We start from the raw sequence: 18,763 nt of genomic DNA, 5'->3' as shown, positions 1-18,763 counted from the left end.
TGTTATTGAAGAACAGTCACTCATCACTCAGTGTTAGCAAGCCCCCGAGCCTCTGTGCTCCGTATCAACCCCTTGCTGTGTAAACTGTGGACAGTAGTGTAAATATTTCACAGCTGTTTTGCTGAACCATGTTTGCTCTGGACTCTGAGCATATATTGTATTACAAATGTGCCTGACACCTGCCATTTCTCACCACCTACCCCCACCCCCCCCCCTTCTAGTGCATACACTTGTTTCTGAAATAACTTTTAACTTAACTTTTAACTCACTGGCTGCAAAAATGGAGGAGGAATTCTATTAGATTTGTCTTGATTTTATTTTTAAACTATAATCTGAGGATGAGGAATAACAGCTCCTAAGAATTACCTCACCCAGCTCAGAATCTCATCCTGAGATATACTGGGACTATGGACTTGCTGGGAAGTTAGGAGTTGCTTGGTATCCTCTGGTGACAGGCAGAAGGATAAAAGAAGTGAAACAGTGTAGAACATTTAAAATACGCAGTTGAACAAGAAAGTTCCAACTATTTCATGTTCCCAAAGAGAAAAAGACTTATGGGGAAGCCTTTCTTAAAAGTTTTCTGAGAAATAATTATGATTTTTAATAGTAAAAGCTGACAAAAATTCGGGGAAGTTTGTTGGATTTTTTTCTTTTCTAATCTCATTGAAGAAATCTGGTGCTTTTCCTTGCATCAGTAATTAATATATTATATTTTCTTTCTCAGTATTTGGGGCTTAATACAGAAATGGGTGTAAATAAAAGCAATGGAGCCGTAAGAAATATTATTTTAGTTTAACTATGACAAAGTTGTCCTGGGTTCAGCTGTAACAGTTTTCTTTTCCTCCTTCCTAGTAGCTGATGCAGTGCTGCTCCAGTAAACAATCGGGTTTACTGGACTGTGTGAATCAGATGGCCTGGCACATCAGTCCCACAGAAGTATAAGGCTCTAGTAGATACCGGTGCACAGTGTACACTGATGCCATCAAGCTGTCAGGGGGTGGAACCCATTTATATTTCTGGAGTGACAGGAGGATCCCAAGAGTTGACTGTGCTGGAGGCTGAAATCAGCCTGACTGGGAGGAAATGGCAAAAGCATCCTATTGTGACTGGCTGGTCCAGAGGCTCCATGCATCCTCGGCACAGACTGCCTCAAGAGAGGGTACTCCAAAGACCCGAAAGGGTACCGGTGGGCTTTTGGTATTGCTGCTTTGGAGACTGAGGAAATTGAGCAGCTGTCCACCTTGCCTGGTCTCTCAGAAGATCCCTCTGCTGTGGGGTTGCTGAAAGTTGAAGAACAACAAGTGCCAATTGCGACCACAACAGTGCACCGGCGGCAATATCGCACCAACCAAGACTCCCTGATTCCCATCCATCAGCTGATCCGTAGACTGGAGAGTCAGGGGGTGATCAGCAGGACCCGCTCACCCTTTAATAGCCCCATATGGCCAGTGCAAAAGTCTAATGGAGAATGGAGACTAACAGTAGACTATCGTGGCCTGAATGAAGTCACACCACCATTGAGTGCTGCCGTACCGGACATGCTAGAACTTCAGTATGAACTGGAGTCAAAGGCAGCCAAGTGGTATGCCACGATTGATATTGCCAATGCATTTTTCTCAATTCCTTTGGCAGCAGAGTGCAGGCCAGAGTTTGCTTTTACTTGCAGGGGTGTCCAGTTCACTTGGAACCGACTGCCCCAGGGGTGGAAACAGCCCTACCATTTGCCATGGACTGATCCAGACTGCACCGGAACAGGGGCAAGCTCCAGAACACCTGCAATACATTGGTGACATTATTGTGTGGGGCGATACAGCGGAAGAAGTCTTTGAGAAAGGGAGGAAAATAATCCAAACCCTGCTGAAAGCTGGTTTTGCCATAAAACAGAGTAAGGTCAAGGGACCTGCACAGGAGATTCAATTTTTGGGAATAAAATGGCAAGATGGACGTAGACAGATCCCCACAGATGTGATCAACAAGATAACAGCAATGTCTCTACCAACTAATGAGAAAGAAACGCAAGCTTTCTTGGGTGCTGTGGGGTTCTGGAAAATGCACATCCCAAATTACAGTTCGATTGTAAGCCCTCTTGTCCTGGGTTCAGCAGTAGCAGTCATTTTTCTCCTCCTTGGTAGCTGGTGCAGTGCAGTGTTTTGACTTTCGGCCTGGGAACAGAGCTGATAACAAGGATGTTTTGGTTTGGCCAAGGACTTTGTGAGTCTCATGCTCTGCCAGGGAGGAGGGGAAGCTGGGAGGAAGCAGAGACAGGACACCTGACCCAAACTGACCAAAGAGGTATTCCATACCACAGCACGTCATGCCCAGGATGTAACTGAGAGTTACCTGGAAGGGCTGGGACTGCGGGGTTGGAGGAGGTATGGGTGAGAGCTTGGTCGGGCTGGGGGGGGGGGGGGCGAGTTATCGGTCAGCTGGTGCTGAGGTGTTGTATTATCTTCCCTTGTTATTTCCTTTATCATTGTTATTATTGGTGGTAGCAGTAGTGATTTGTGTTATACCTTAGTTACTAAACTGTTCTTATCTCAACCCATGGGAGTTGCATTCTTTTCGATTCTCCTCTCTGTCCCTCTGGGAGCAGGGGGAGGGCAAGAAGGGGGGGGAAGTGAGTGAACGAGTTCTCTGGTTTGGTTTAAACCACGACACCTCTCTATCATGGGACCCGGAAGAAGAATGATTTAAATGGGGCCCTGAGCAGCAACAAGCCTTTGAGCAAATTAAACGCGAGATAGTTCATGCAGTAGCCCTTGGACCAGTCCGGACCAGGCCAGATGTAAAAAATGTGCTGTACACTGCAGCTGGGGAGAACGGTCCTACCTGGAGCCTCTGGCAGAAAGCTCCAGGGGAGACTCGAGGTCGACCCCTCAGCTTTTGGACTTGGGCATATAGAGGATCTGAGGCCAGCTATAGCTGGGAAGATAGCAAAGTCCAATGTGTACCTCAATTGGATTTAATTTTGGGTGAAAATAATCAATGAACTCAATTATATGCTGTGCCTGCTATATAACACTTCTATAGCCCATCAGCTGGATGTCTATCTCTGCCACTCTAGGCTTTGAAAAGAAGATATGTGCTGTCATGATCACCAGAAGAGAATAAAATCATGGGAAAAGCTGGCAGCAGCAGCAGGAGCCTCCCACAGCTGCCCTCAGGTCATCATCATTGACTGAATCTGAATTCCCTCTGATCATCATCCCAACAAAGAATGAACTTTGGAACTAGTGTCGTCAGCAGGCAACAATCCAACACTAAACACACTCTCTACTGCCCTGAAAGATAAGAAATTGTAAGAAATTTATTATAAGAAAGATAGTATAACAGATGAAGGCTGACATCATGGACTGACTGAACTCAGTGAACTTTATAGGGGTGGTCCATGGACTAAGGAATGATATCTCTGTGTGTGTGTGTGTATGCATACACACACACACACATATATATAAAGAGACAAAAAGTGATGGTATATGAAAAATGTAGGACCTGAGCATAATGTAAATCATATGGAATAAGGGGGTATGGAATAAGCGGTTGATACTGTCCTGGATTCTTCTGTAACAGTTATTTTTCTTCTTAGTAGCTGGTGCAGTGCTGTGTCTTGGCTTTAGTCTGAGAACAACACTGGTAACACACTGATTTTTTTAGTTGTTGCTAAGTAATGCTTACTCCAATCACGAACTTCTCAGTCTCATGCTCTGCCAGTGAGGAGGGGCACGGGAAGCTGGGAGGAAGCAGAGATAGGGCAGCTGACCCAAACTAACCAAAGGGGTATTCCATACCACAGCACGTCATGCCCAGTGTATAAAGTGAGGGGAGTCACCCAGAAGGCCCACATCGCTGCTCAGGTGTCAGTCCAGCAGGTGGTGAGCAATTGTATTGTGCATCACTTGTGTTTATTGTTGGTTTTTTTCCTTTTCTCTTTTTAGTTTTATATTCTTTCTCCTTGTTATTTCCTGTAGTAGTTTTATATTATACTTTAGTTACTGGACTGTTCTTACCTCAACCTGTGGGGTTTATATTTTTTTGATTCTCCTCCCCATCCTGCCCGGAAGGGGGAAGTGAGCAAATGGCTGCGGGATTCTGAGTTACCGGCTGGGTTTAAACCATGACAGCAGTAAGTCCTGATGTGTATTCAGTACGAGAATTATATTCTCATTACTCCTAAAGTTTCTTTGTTTTGCCTCCCTCTTGACCACGAGGTGTCACTCTGGTACCTCAGCACTGACAGCCACTGCAGGGGGGCAGGGAAAGGAGAAAAACTGTGACTCTCCTGGCTCCATGAAAAATTGAAGGGTATTTATTTTCTGGTAGGCAGCCAGGCTGAAAATACTGTCTGGATTGAAAGCCTTTCATGAAACATCTGGGCAGTTAAATTTTGCTAACTTCAGAGATGTCCGTACTGACATACTGATTTCTCTCTTTGGTGAAGAATCACTGAGGCTAACACACAAAAGCCTCTGTAAAACTATTTCATGCTGAAATGAATGATCAGAATGACTATGCTTAATATAGCAAATATCACAGAAGTGCCAGTCAATAGTTAAACTACAACAGGCTCATAATCAGTATCACAAATCCCTATCAACTTTCCACAGTGGCCAGTTTTGCAGCGGATTTCTTCAAGTCTGCATGTTTAACCTCTAGATTTCCCGTTTGGTATTTGATGGGTATGCATGAGATTGTGTCTCTCTTTGTTTTGCAGCCTGTCACTATCTAAATACCTTTCAAAAGTGCCACTAGATTCTCAGCTGGTAAAAAATAACAAAAAAAAAAAACCAAAAGACAAAACAACACAAAACCCAAAACAAAACCAAAAACAAACAAACAAAAAACCCAACACCAAAACCAGAAACAAAACCAAAAAACCACCAAACCAAAAACCCCAACCAAACAAAAAACAAAAAAAAACAATCAAAAAAAAAAACACCAACAAAACCTCAAAACAAACCAAAAGAAGAAAAACACTCAAACAGTCGAGTTCATAGCATTTGAGACTGTGGTTCTCAACACTGATTTACTTGTTTGTACTTATTGATATGGTGTTTTAAGTGCAAAAGCTTTTGGCTAAAAGCAGAACTATGTAAAATACTTCCCAGATGACTCAATATGCTCTCAAAGGCATGGGATTATACAGTCACATGCCTAATAAAACTCACCCCAGTGCTGGTACACGAAGCATTAGGGTTGTTTTTTCCTCTCCTCTCTCGATGTACTAACAAGTTTACACTAATAGTTCTGTTCACTGAGCTGCTTGAGACAGAAATGCAGGTGCTAATATATAGGAGATGTACTTTGATAGTTATCCTTGGAAATGGAAAAATACACTAATCATTTCCCAGTTCTCATTCAAGTGCTTATAATATAGTCCAGGTTTAAGTGCATTTTACACACAGTTAAAGAGCAGAAATAAATGTAAATACCTAGCTGGTGTCCTCTCCTACAACGAGGCTCTGTCAAAGTACTTATTTTGGTAAAGGGGGAAAAATACCAATGCTGCTACTTTATATAATGGGGTGATTTTCAGAGATAGGTAAAACCATATAACATACCCATCTCCACAAGTAACATCAATTCTAAGGACAGAGAGTGAGTACAAACTAGACGAGAGTCCATAGTATAATCTATCATTGACTTAACTCAGAGAGTTGCCATACACCTCTCTGCAGCTCTTGGAAACCCTGCCAAGGATGGGCTCCATGATTTAACTCTTCCTGCACATCTTCAAAAACCCAGGCCATAAGCCAGATTGTGCTTCTTTCCAACAGGAATGCTTAAACCTTGCAGCTTCAGGTGTTCAGGCGGGGAGATGTGCTCTCAGTCACAACAGGTTGCAGTGTGATGAACACCACACACACCCAGATGCAGGTGAGGCACTAGCAAGTACTGTGGGTGGGAATAACCCTGTGTTTGGGGACCTTGATTTCATAATGAAACTTCATACTGAAAGGCTACAGGGGAAAAAAATACCTATGGAAAATGTTCTGGGGTTTTGGTTTTTTTTTTCCCCTTAGGAAATTAAATGAATCACAACTAGAGTCCTCTGATTGCTTGTGACATGTACTATAAAGCTAGGCTGGTCTCTTCAAAGTAAAAAACTTTAGAGAAATAATATGGAGTTTAATTTGCCTTCATGTCAGTAAAAAAAATAAATAATCTGGCTCTAACATGGTCTTCTGCAATTAAAAACCATTTCATGGAGGTGAGTAAATTGCGTTGTATAATTTTCTCATGTAATGCATGTCACAGAGTAGTCCTGGCTTAGAAAAAGGCAAGTTTATGGATAATAAGAACCAGTGCTTGTCCAGGTTTTCCCTTCTTCAAGGTTTGAACAAACATCAACTGCTTTAATCAACTTTCAATGCCTCTATATTGTCTTTTGAACTGAAATAGAGTGAATTCTCTGTATATAAGTTATTTTAAAATAGAGAGTGTTTGCAAAGCAAAAGATTGTCTTTTTCAATCTCTCTACAACCAAGCAACACTAAAAATGCTTTTGCTTTGGTTCCAATGTTTGTTTGATTTGATTTCCCTAGTTCTTAGGATAGGAGTAAGTGGACTTAAAATCCATTTGGTATTTAGAACTCTGGTGAGTATCTTTGAGCTGTCAAAGCCAATAGTCTCTGTAGATGTGGTTTAGGGAAGCCCCTTAAAGCCTAGGCAAGATTTACATTAGCTGTGGCTTTGGTGTTTCTAGCACCATTTCTGCAATGAGTTTCATGTGAACATGACTGTTTGCCAGGGGAAAGCCAGAGCCTGGGGGAAGCCAAAAGAAAACTGCAGGCTCTGTGCCTTCTATTTATAGACCACATATGCCAGTTTTCCTCCCCCAAATGTGATTATTACATTCACAACACAAATTGGAGCCGAAACCTCAACAAAACTGGAAACTAAGCTGTTCAGTGTTACCTCCAGCAGAAAGCAAAATAAATACATTCCTGCAGTGTGCTTTTCAAAGGCCAGCCTCAAGCTTCACATCAAACAAATGTAGCGAGTGACAGATCATAACGTATGCCTTTAAAATACCAGGGAAAGGAAAGCTTCTTCATCAGCAACCAGATAAACAAAACCAAACCAAAGCCCAAAAATTCTGAAGAGCCTCAAAGCATGTTACTGACACGTTCAAGGCAGCTGTCAGTTTGGTAGTTAGCCCCATTCAGCAATAGTCATTCTTTCAGTCATTCTTTGTGTTTCAATAGGGACTGTCTTGCTGCTTAGCTCTTAAGCCCTGTCCTGAAAGTCTTGTTACTTCAAGTCTCTTGGGGGGGGTGGGGGAACCCCAAATGAAACCAATATGCCACTGCATTTCAGTTCTGGCCTGCTAAGATTGAGGAGGAGCACAGAACAAGGAATATGCTCTCAGGCTTCCTTAATTTACCCAAGGCATGACCAAATGAAAGGGTTATTCTGGGACGTGATATTCCCACGAAGCAGCTGGCATGGTGATACATGCTTTGAAAAGCCCCACCATTCCAGTAACTAATTGTACTGGATTCTGGCTTGTCAACCTGGATCTGCTGGCAGGACACAGCTGCTGCCTCATGAAAAGCACCTCAGGTACCGCACTGATGAGCAAGCCCACAGACCCATGCCAGCCCTCTGCAAGGGCCTGAAGAGGATAGCATAAGGCTTGGCCCAGCTGTGCTTGTGCTGGCTTCCCCAGCACTCTTGCTCTGAGGTTCATGAGCAGTTTGCTCCCAGCTGCCACCTGCAACTATCTCATGTTTGCAGCAGCATTGTGCTCTGCAGGTCACTGTCCCGTTGCAAACCCCACTTGCAGTAAGAAATGCTGGCAGGAGCAGGTAAAGGGAAGAGATCCGGACAAACCCACACGTACCTGTTTCATAAACCACCAAACCATCACTTTCATGGTAGGAGGCATCTTTGCTACACTAAGTAAAATTACAGCATGAGGAACATTTACCTAGACCACATACCAGATTGACAAAGCATCCCTGAGAGCTTCATCATGCTAAAGAAAGCATATAGCATCAAGAGAGTCTCAGATGAACACACTTAAAGCATGTGAATGTATGTAGTATTTTCTTCATGTATTTAGTCCCATGCATATATCCCCTGCAAAACCATGGACTGATAACAAATGCAGAGTGTAAGATACGGGTAGATAAAACATCAAAGGAAATGCTTTGCCGAGGAAATGGTGAACCCATCACCTGTGCAGTAAGTCAGAGAACACCATGAAGAATTATTTTTCTTTTATTGTGCAAAGGACAACAACACTGAAACACACTTTTCCCTCAGAAGTTGGTGCCTGATAAAACCAAGGGAAAAAGGTTATACTTGAACACTTTCAGGAAAGCTTCAGCTAGAGATTGAAGGATAAGCAGCAGCACACAGAACAAGATTAAACATCACTATCTCTTTCTTTTCTGGTCACCAGAATTCCCTGACCTTTTTTTCTTTAAGATCCTGTTTGAGGTCCTCTTTGAGATCCAAGCTCCAAACTTTACGTAGTGCTGTGGTAGATGACTCCTTGCAGAAGAACACATCAAAGCTTATAAGTAGGTCTCCACTAAGAAATCAGTTTAAAAACATTTTCTTCATTTAAACTCTTTCACCCTGCAGAATGAAAGCAGGAAGATATTCCTGTGCTCAGTAGAACGATATCCGAGCAGAATAAGATAGATGTGAACAATAATTTAAAACCATGCTAGACCTAAAATAAATCTACTTTCCCAGTAGGTTAAAGCCCACTGAAATAAAGCCCATGGGAGGAGGAAGAAGAAGGGAGAAGGCTGCAAAGGCATCTGGGAGATGGGAAAGCTATGGAAGCTAAGCAGCAGCAGAGCTGGTACTTCAGCACTTGGTGGAAAGTAAGGGTAGTACTGAGAGCTAAAGGGAGCAAAAGGTGAGCTGCTTTACATGCTTCACACTTACCTGGTTTAAACTGACATTTTTCTTCTGTTGTTTAAGAAGTGCAAACTGGGAAATGAGCTCTCTCTTTTCTAAGGTCTATACGAATCTTCCTTCCTATGTATGAAACTTCTATCCCATGGCACACCAGTGGTTACATGCTGTTAGCAGTTTTGGTGTGTGTATTTGTTTAATCTTTTGTTTGCTCATGGACTGAACTAAATGCTGCTTTACAGCTTCCCCTGTCCTGTTTCAGCATCCAAGACTTTGGTCAGCTAGAAACCTTCTTCTTGTGGTTTCATTGGGGTTGGCTTGTACTAGTTAATAACACTGCAGGATGCCTCTTGTAAGGAAATAGTTGTAATCCTGTCATCTTTAGACTTCAGTCTCTGCTCCCTGCTGCTATGCTACACTATTGTGCTAAAGAAAGAGGTGTTTAATTAAGGAGAAAGTAGTAAAACATCTAATAACTGTAGGGATGAGTTGCCATGTGGGATACCTTGACCACAAATCCTAGCTGGTCACTAATAGCAGGGAAAATGCCTTGCTCAAAGTTTGAGGATATTGCTGCTGTAGCTTCAAACAATGAGCAAGGACAAATAGGCGTGGGGATCTCTGCAGCTGATGTACTTTCAATTAGCTCCCACACAGTATTTTTATCTCTTACTTTTTCCCTATTCAGTGGGGTAATCTACCTATTTAAAAGAGGTGTTATGATACTAAATTAATTAATCCTAGTAATATGCTTTTATAGCAGTGCCTCATCTGCTACAGAAAAGTTAATGATCAGCCACTCCTCTTGTTTGAATTAGTCTTTCAACAGCCTACTCAGCTTTTAATTTCCCCTTTTTAGATGTTGTAATGCATTTTTTGTTCGACACATTTTCCTCTGCTCCTGGCAACCTTCAAAACCCTCAGCAGCTGGGTCAAATATCCCAAAACAGGGGGAAGTGAGACTCATATTTATGAGGGAATGTGATGTTCTTTCACAACTGGCCACACAGCTATATTCTAGCTAGCTATGCAAGGGCAGGTTTGATTCAAGGCAGGCTCCAGTTTGTACAGCTCAGCGAAAAGCAGAGCCAGAAAGAAGCCATCTGTGCAGCTGGCACGTTACCACAGGGAACGGTATAAAGGTTGTCCTAAGGGCTCACCTGTGGTACTGCATAATGAGCTGCTCCAGAGCATTCCAGCAGCTGTGAGTCAGAGGATGATGGTACAAGAGGAAGGACTGGGAGATGAGCGCATGTATTAGGCTTGCAAACACCAGACTTAGCTAAGGGGAATGCAGGTGAATCCACTCATAGTGATGATTGTGCATCTAATAACAAGACTTGCTTTCTTGTGGCATTGCCTACCTACTCTTCAGCCTCCTCTCTGTATTTGTTTTTTCCTCTCCCCAGTTCAAAAAACAGTGAAGTACTCACAGTATTTCCAAGGGCCTAGTCTGAAAAACAGGATGCTACAGATGCAGGGCAAGAACAAAAGATATTATTCTCTCTGCACTTTAAATACTCTGGACCTATTTTTAGGAAAAGCTTGTTTTTTATAAACTAGCTTAGTACCAATAGACTCAATGTTTACTCTATTGACCAATATAAGTGTTCTGCCTAAGGTTTGGATATCTAGTAAAAAAAACCCTGTCCTTAAGCCTCACATAAACATAGTTCTTAGATGAACCTGGGTGTTTCCCTAAAAGCATATTTGATAGACCAAGCAGTGTGCTGTGACTGCAGTCTAGTATCAGCATATCTAGGAAAAATGTGTTGCCCCTTCTTTCATTCAAAGGAAATGGTAAGAACTGGATGGGGCTTTGAGCACCCTGACACAGTGGAAGGTGTCTCTGCCCATGCAGGGGGATTGGAACTAGATGATCTTTAAGGTTCCTTCCAGCCCAAATCTTTCTATGATGGCTCTGACTGTGCCTTCTTCTGTCCTACCTGAAGTGCTGCATGAGCTCGCCATCACTAAAGGCACTTGTACAAAATTTAGTTAAGTTTTCTCTGCGCTCTGATGTGAGTACATCTACAGTTATCTTTAATCACACTTAATGCCCACACTTTGCTATATAGCTTAAGAAAAGCTTAAACTACAAGAGGGAGAAGGATGTATGGGAAGGAAATAAACATTTCAATTTTAAAGGTAACAGCAGGCAGAGCCTAAAATTTTTAAACTATATATATGAAATACATGGATAAAACATGTAACTTAAACTAAGGGCATGAAGCCGGAAAACTGAAGGACAGCAGCTGAGAGGGACAGTTGCAGCTTGCTGTTTGAAGGGTCCTCGGCTGCTGTAAAGTGAGAAGCTCCCACTACAGGGAGGCTGCCAGGCTCTACACTGTCTATCTGTAGCTGAGAATTGAACTGGTGATTAAAGTGGCTCGAGGTGGCAAAAGCCAGCAGTTTTGAAGTCTCATTTTTAGGTGAAAAATTGCACTGTGAAAGCAGAAAGCTCCAAGAAAAAAACCTTCCACAGCACTGTTCCACTAGCTAGCAAAGAACTCATCAGAGACATATAAATACAACTTCACACACTTTAATGTGTAAACCACTCAACAAAATAAATTATGCTACACTGGCAAAGTGGTAAAAAGCCTTAAGAAAATTGAAAAAGCTTACAGTAATGAAAGATTATTCCCAGAGCAATAGAAGAAATGTGTATCACAGTAAGTGACGGTGCTTTGTCAGCCTTGTGTGTGAAAATGAGCAAAATGAGTAAGAAAGAAGCAAGACAAAGAGGGTAGGCAGAAGTGGTGGCTGGACACAATATTTACCTTGGCACTCTACATTTAGCAGCAGGCTGATGGTTATGCTTAAGGTAAGACATATCTACATACTTCTCTACTACCACTGTTCACATCATTCTGTTTATTTTTTTTAACATAGTACTGTGCAGCTCCAGAACTGGAAATCGATTCATTCCCAACAGGCAAAATGGCCTCCTAAAGAGCAGGTAAGTGTAGGTGACTCTGGGGATTACAACACAAAGAGCTGAATCTAACATGTTACTTAGATGCTTGGTTAGGTGAAATGAACCAAGATGCTTTAAAATGCCTGGCAGACACTGTGTATCCTTGTGTGATTTAGCGTCATCCAAAACAACCACCAGCATTTGCTGTAGGCTGTGAGGCCTGATTTCATTTTTAAGTATATTGGTCAGGATTATATCTCACTTACAGGAGTTGGTGCCTGGGTTTGACTCCTGTGCTCAAAGAGGTACCTGTTCTGCAGTCTTTTTGCCTGTAAAAACAACCGCTTCATGCATCTGACCTCTTCTAAAAGGCTCACTCATTGTTCAGGACATTGCAGGAACATTACAGTCTTCCAGGAATACAGGAAGGATGAATCCCCCTGCTTTCTCTCCTTCCCCTTCATGGGTTGAGCTTATACTTGTCAACAGGCAAGTGATGAGCTCTCTGACACCAGACAGGAGACCAACAAGGGACTGCCTGCAGCACAGAGGGGAAGAGCAGACTTGGGTATTTCTGCAGTGAAGTAGGAGTGTCCTTACCCAGGGTCACAGGAACAGCCATGGGCAGATCACCAAATCTCTGCTCAGCCCCAAATCATGCCTCTGACAATAGCCAGCGGCAGACACTTTGGGAAAGATAAAGCAAAGGTAAGCATGAAATGGTATTTGGTAGTATACTGCCAACTTTCAACGCCTGGGACTTAAGTCCCCAAAGCAGAGGTGATGATCTGTTTTTGACAGCTTTTCTCCCCAGAGATTTATTCTGGGAGCTGTGTGAGCTTCCAGTGTTCTCTGGCACAAAATTTTGCTGTTCAACTAACACTGATGTGGAGAAATGGTCTTAGTAGTGAACCTGCCATGTGCTAGTTTCATCTGATGCCATTCAACCCTCATACTATGATATTGCTTAGTTACTTCCCGTTAGCCTTTCTGCCTGGAGTTTGGGTATCTCCAGTTGTCCCCCTGCCCCAGGCTAAACACAGCCCTTTAATGTAACACACGTCTGCTTTCTTAGCAGGCTGGAAGTACTAACTCTTCCTGAAGACCCTTCTGCTTTCCTAGAGTATGCCACTCTCTATAAATGACAACTAGGTGCAGATACAGTGCTTGTGTCAGTCTTCCCTCCCTATGCCCAGTTATAGCTTATATCAAAGAATGAGGCTGCTCATGAAATATCAAGTACCCATATCAAAGGGTTTTGCCTTGATTAGTACTTCACTCAAATGCTGCCAAATATGAAGATGACTGTAGCGGGCTGCTAAAGGGACAAGGGGAAAATGTTGTGGCTGCATTTTACTCCCTAGGTATTGCACTTAAGACCAAAAGGGAATTCAAAAAGAAGATCTATCTTACACTGATGGTTCTCTGAAAGAAAACAGCAGTAAATGAAGCAGTGAAAAGGAGCAGATTAGTTGAACTGTAGCTTACACCCGACAGTCTGTTCAAGAATTGATTATGATTAGCTGTGCACCTGAAGGAGAGAGATCAGGGGCAGATCTTGAATGAACCTGGCAAAACCACTTCTGTTTCAACTCTGCTGCAAAACAGATAACAGTCCAGAACCAAATGATACAGCTTTTGGATAAATATCCAGGAGAGGTAAAGTGTGCTAGAGTGGTTATGGATTTTTGTGGATGGTGTAGAGCGTGCTAAGATGTGGCTTAGTGAAAGGGCAACAATCCCATTAAGTGCAGGTGGCGCAGTAAAGGCATATTGAAAAACTGCATATTAACCTGTAAAAATCAGACAACTGGTTTTCTTTTTTTTCTATGCATGCTACCATCAATGCCACCTAAATTTATTATTAGCATTAATAACAGCTTAAAAGCATCATGGGGACTTCCAGTAATGGAAGGTGATCAGGAAGATAGAACCCTATTAGTTAGCTCATTGCAAAGGAGCATGTGGATAGGCGGGAAAAGCTCCCCCACTACACTGAATTCTTCATCCCACTAGTTTTGATTGATTGATTGATGGTTAGGCTTCGCGAGCGAAGATTTGGGAAGGGCTTTAACCACGCTTACTACAAGCACGATGACCAAGGGCAAGTGGGATATGCAAATCTGGTTGGAAAAGGGAGTTTAGGCAATCAGGAAGTGTCCGACCAGGACTGACATCTTCTGTGCAATCTCAAGCTACCCATGCGCTGGTCTGCCCGCATGCAAGGTTGGAGCTGCAGCTTCCCATGCACCTCGTCACCTGCCGTTTCGACCCTCGCCTGTCCATGCAGACAAGTGAGAGTGAGCCCTTGCAGCCTGCGCAGTGGATTTTTTAGGTGAGGCGCAGCTTGTGCAGAACTGGTCCCACCCTTTACACCTGAGGTTTGACTGCCACAGCCTAGCTAGTTAGGATGGTGACAGCAAAGTCCACAGGTCGTAGGTTTTGTAAGAGTGTCCTTCTCTATGATGGAAGACCTTACAAGGCTAGACGAGCTCCATCAGCCTGGGTTTGAAGATAGGAGTTTTCCTTCTGCTATGAGGCAGGCCTGTCATCGCCAACGAAGAGTCAGGAAGGGCTTTAACCCACACATTCTGAGCAAGACTGTCATCTCCTGGCTCAATCTCAAGCGACCGATGATGCAACAGCACAACATCAGGTGTCTAGGCGGGATACTGACTTAGAGGCGTTCAGTCATAAGCCCGCAGATGGTAGCCTCGTGCCAGTGGCACCTCAGTCAAGCACATGCACCAGGGGTCTTAGCCTGCGGTTCCTCTCGTACTGAGCAGGATTACTATTGCAACAATACATCGTCAGTAGGGTTTTAGAGCATAGAGATCAGCATTGAATTCATCTGTCCCTTATACTACCTCTGACAGTGGCCAAAATCTGATGCCCAGAGAAAAAAAGAACAGCATGGCTAGTTAGAGATACCTCTTCTGAAAACTACCAGCTATTTGTTTGCCTTTGGAAATTACTCAGCAGGGTATATTTTTCTATGTATTTATTAACTCCCAGTTAACTTCTTATCATGGGCATTTCCAGATTACCTGGGAATTTGTGCAGGCTATTCATATACCCAGTGTCATGTGGCAGGTTCTGCAGCTTGATTGCTCTGCATGGGCAGCCAGGCTGACAAGGGCTGAAAAACAGCTTAGAAGGAATAGCGGTGCAATGGGCAGAACTGCTTGATTTCTGTTTGGTATCTGTGTACCCAGATTGAAGAAAACAAGATTTTGAAGCCTGAGGGAAGAATGTACTTCTAAGAAGTTACCTCCTGGCCCAAGTCTCACCCTGTGTTAATGCACTGGGAGGGTGAGCAATGTCAAAATTAAAGCCAAGGAGCTAGAAGAGAATAGCAAATTTCTCAAATGCTGTCCTTACAGTTGTAGGTTATGCATCAAGTGCCTGCCTTTTACAGGTGCATGGCACATGTGCTCCGTGTAGGAATCACTACACTGTACAGGGCACAGAGCCATTCATAGAGCCCCACAGCAAGCTCAGACCAACACCACCTATTGTAGTGTCTAGCCAATGGGTAACAGAAAAGACTGAAGGTAAATCATTTTATAGCTTCTAACAAACTCTGAGGCACCAGCCTTCTTGCCAATATGCTCAGCTACGGAGGAGCAACCAGTTCTGTTAACTGTGAGGAAAATTCTGCCCAGCCCCCCTGCACTGACCTTCAGTCCCTCCTCACCTTCAGACATACTGGAGAGGCCTAAGAAGAAAGGAAAACAAGTCTTTAGCCTAATTACCCAATTACCTTTAGATAATCACCCAATTATCTTTTGCAGCCATTTTTATTTCTTATTCCTCCTACCTTCTTAACAAATTATCTTCCACAAAACAAACCTTGCTGTGATTACAGCAAACAAACAAACAGACCCCCCCGGGCAGATGATAAAACCAATTAAGCACAGACATCAGTCTCTACAGCTCATTACCTTTTCTAGCCTTGGAAACCTGAGGAAGGCAAGGCTGTGCAGCTGTGGGAACTGCAGTCCTTCACTGGCCACAGCACCTGCCACAGAAATGCAGCAGGCCAGGAATTAGTTCTGTGTATTCAAACTTTACTGCTCCTGGCCAGCTAAAACGAAAGGGGGACAAAGCTGGGAGAACCTGCCTCAGCAGACCAGCCCGAGTGAGGCAGGAAAAGCTCTACATACCCTCTGAAGAGCTAGAAAGCAGAGGTGAATCTTGAGCAATAAGTGTGTGAATACTTGGTTGAGGTTGTTTTACAGAGTGCTGTTGGATGTCTTACAGACCGCAGGAGTAGTGACACTTGATCACATCCCCTGCAAGCCAATGCAGCTCTTCCCGTGGGCTGGAGCAGGGAGGATTCACAGAGCTTCCCTGGCCCCAGAAAGTCCCCAGGGGCTCCTTAGAAACCCTCTCTCTCTATATTGCTTGTGGGAAAAGGCATCACCACCTAACAGAGCTTGATTACAGGATGAGATCTGTTAAATATTCTAAAACTAACCCCAGAAATGCTACAATTCAAAATGTCGATGGGATATAATCAGCATAGAGATCCACAAAAATTTGCAAGCAGGCTCTAGGTCTAATTAAGGACCCAGGAGAGAAATCTAAAGAAATTTCTTTGTAATATGTAGTGCACAACTAATATTTATAACAGCCAGGAGGTGGGGGTAATCACATCTGATCATCCAGTCAGAATGAATAGCTTATATTTAATGACTAAAATGCATATTCAATCATATACTTTTAATCTGCTGCTAATTGTATGTTTTGCTTTTAACCTATGAGGATAACTTGACTACTCAGAACTTACACCAGGGACGCTGCGTAATCCTTATTATACAGCCATAATAGAAAAAGTATTAATCCCCATGGGGAATAAAGAAACCTTTTTAAAAAAAATGTTAAAGGCAAGAAAATTTCTTAAGAAAAATCTTCCCTGTGAGCTGTCATCACATGGCTGCTTATCTGAAACTTCAGAGCAGCCAGAGTGGGGTGGGGGAAAGAGACAATCCTCCAGTGCAGCTGTTCAGACCTGTGCAATACAGAGGCATGGTACCCAGCTTGCTAATTGTATCTAATGGTGAAGCCTGCTTTTCTTTAAAGCTGAAAGCCAGAGCTTTCCACAAGAAATCTGCCCCTCCCCAGTTTAACATCTTTATAATGGTACCTGAAACAGTGCTGACCAGGCTGTCATGCAGCTTTTCCCTGTGTATTCCGTGACTTGTTCTCCGGCTGAGTGTTTTTTGAAAGTTATTAACTTCAATTTCCTTATCTTGAAATCCCTAGACAGGCTGATATCTGGCCACCAAAGACCTTTATTCTTCCATTGTCTGCTGTCCCAGTGAAGGAGACTGGCTGGAGATCCTTCTTACATTTGGGTAAGTTCCTTGTTGTTCTGGAATATACTTCAATATGAGACAAAACCAGATGTACCAATCCAGGAGGTGGTACTGGGCTCCTCTGCAGGCCAAAGGACAGATTGTGGGGTACCAGTGCCTCATAGGAAAGGATTGAGGCACATCAGCAAATAATGTTTTCATTGTAACATGTTCCCCCCTCTCCCATGTGGTGGGGGCAGGATGCAGAGAACAGTTGTTCTGCATCTGGGAACAATTGTTGCTGCAGAACAGGCCAGTGGGATGTTGTAGCTATATGGCCTTGTTACAAATCAAACAGTAAAGCTGAACAGTTATAAAGGAGCCATCACAATCCTGTTGTCCCTATGCTTCTCTCTCTGAATCACATCATTATCTTCCTGGTTTGGTTTTCTCTTGTGCTGGGATATATTAGCATAATAATTTTTGTCTCTTCTGATGTTCAAATATTCTTCTTAACCTCCTGCAGCCTTGATTCAAAAGGTTTTCATATTTCTACCAGAAATCAAGATTTTTATGTAAGCATCAGTGAGGGATTTAGTGTGCATGTATAAATATACAATACTCTCACTACTCTGGCTGCTAGTGCAAGGTGAATCCATGACATTCTTTTAACTAAAGGCAAAAACATAAGTTAACTGACAATGAACTATTCTATTGTAGAGCCTGCAGGATGGGGATTATTCCTGCTAACCCACTCTCTTAGCCTGCATGCAGTGCAGAAAGCAGACTTCTGTTACCAGATTTGGAACACAAGCAAGTGATAATGTATAAATTCATTAGGTGGCATCTCAAAGCACGCGTGTGTTATCTCAACCATTTCAATGGGAATTTTGCCTGCAGAAGTAGACTCACGTAAATGCTATTAGATTATTTTAATAGACCAAAAATCTAAGGGGACTCAGGAGTGGCAAGCAGTCATCTTAAAAGACACCTCACTGCATAGCACATACCTTGGATTCCAACCCAGAGTAAATAAATGCTGGCCTATCCAGTGATAAGAATGCGATCTAGAAAAAAAGGGACAGAATAGGGACAAAACTGTAGCTTCATTTGACAAAGCAAATCTCTTCACCGGACTGTAATCTTAAGAAGTCTGGAAGAACTGAAATATGTCACTATCCTGGAGTATAGGTACCAAAATTAATCCTATTTAGTACATTAGACCTTTACCTAAACCTGTCTGTACAGATGATGGAAGACTTGGCTCTCAGAGAAGCACTTCCAATATGCCTTCACCTGGTCTCCCAGTGCTTGCTACTGGAACATGGAAAAAAAAAAAAGCCAACCCTGATTTTACAAAGCAAACACTTAAAATTATTCTGAGAGAGATCTGTGGGTAAATTGCTGAAGAATTAAGGCCATAAAGCCCTGTGCTGCTTTTCCTTTTCTCTGGTACAATCCTGCTCTTAGCGTTCAGAGGGATGTCTAGATTAGTCCCTTCTACTAGGCAGCAGCCCTTCTTAACATACCCACATATGCCATACTGTCTAGTGTATCTGTCCATGCTTTGAGGCCTCTTCTGACTAAAAGACAATGATGAGTAGGTCTTCTGTGAATGAAATTAAGTGGTTGTGGTTGAAGTCTGGCCAATCCCATCTTCATCACAAAA

Source organism: Pezoporus occidentalis, unplaced genomic scaffold (assembly GCF_034315485.1).
Source record: "Pezoporus occidentalis ecotype Australia unplaced genomic scaffold, CSIRO_AGI_Poc_V1 ctg41, whole genome shotgun sequence".
Taxonomy (NCBI): domain Eukaryota; kingdom Metazoa; phylum Chordata; class Aves; order Psittaciformes; family Psittacidae; genus Pezoporus; species Pezoporus occidentalis.
Note: the sequence above shows the minus strand (reverse complement) of the source record.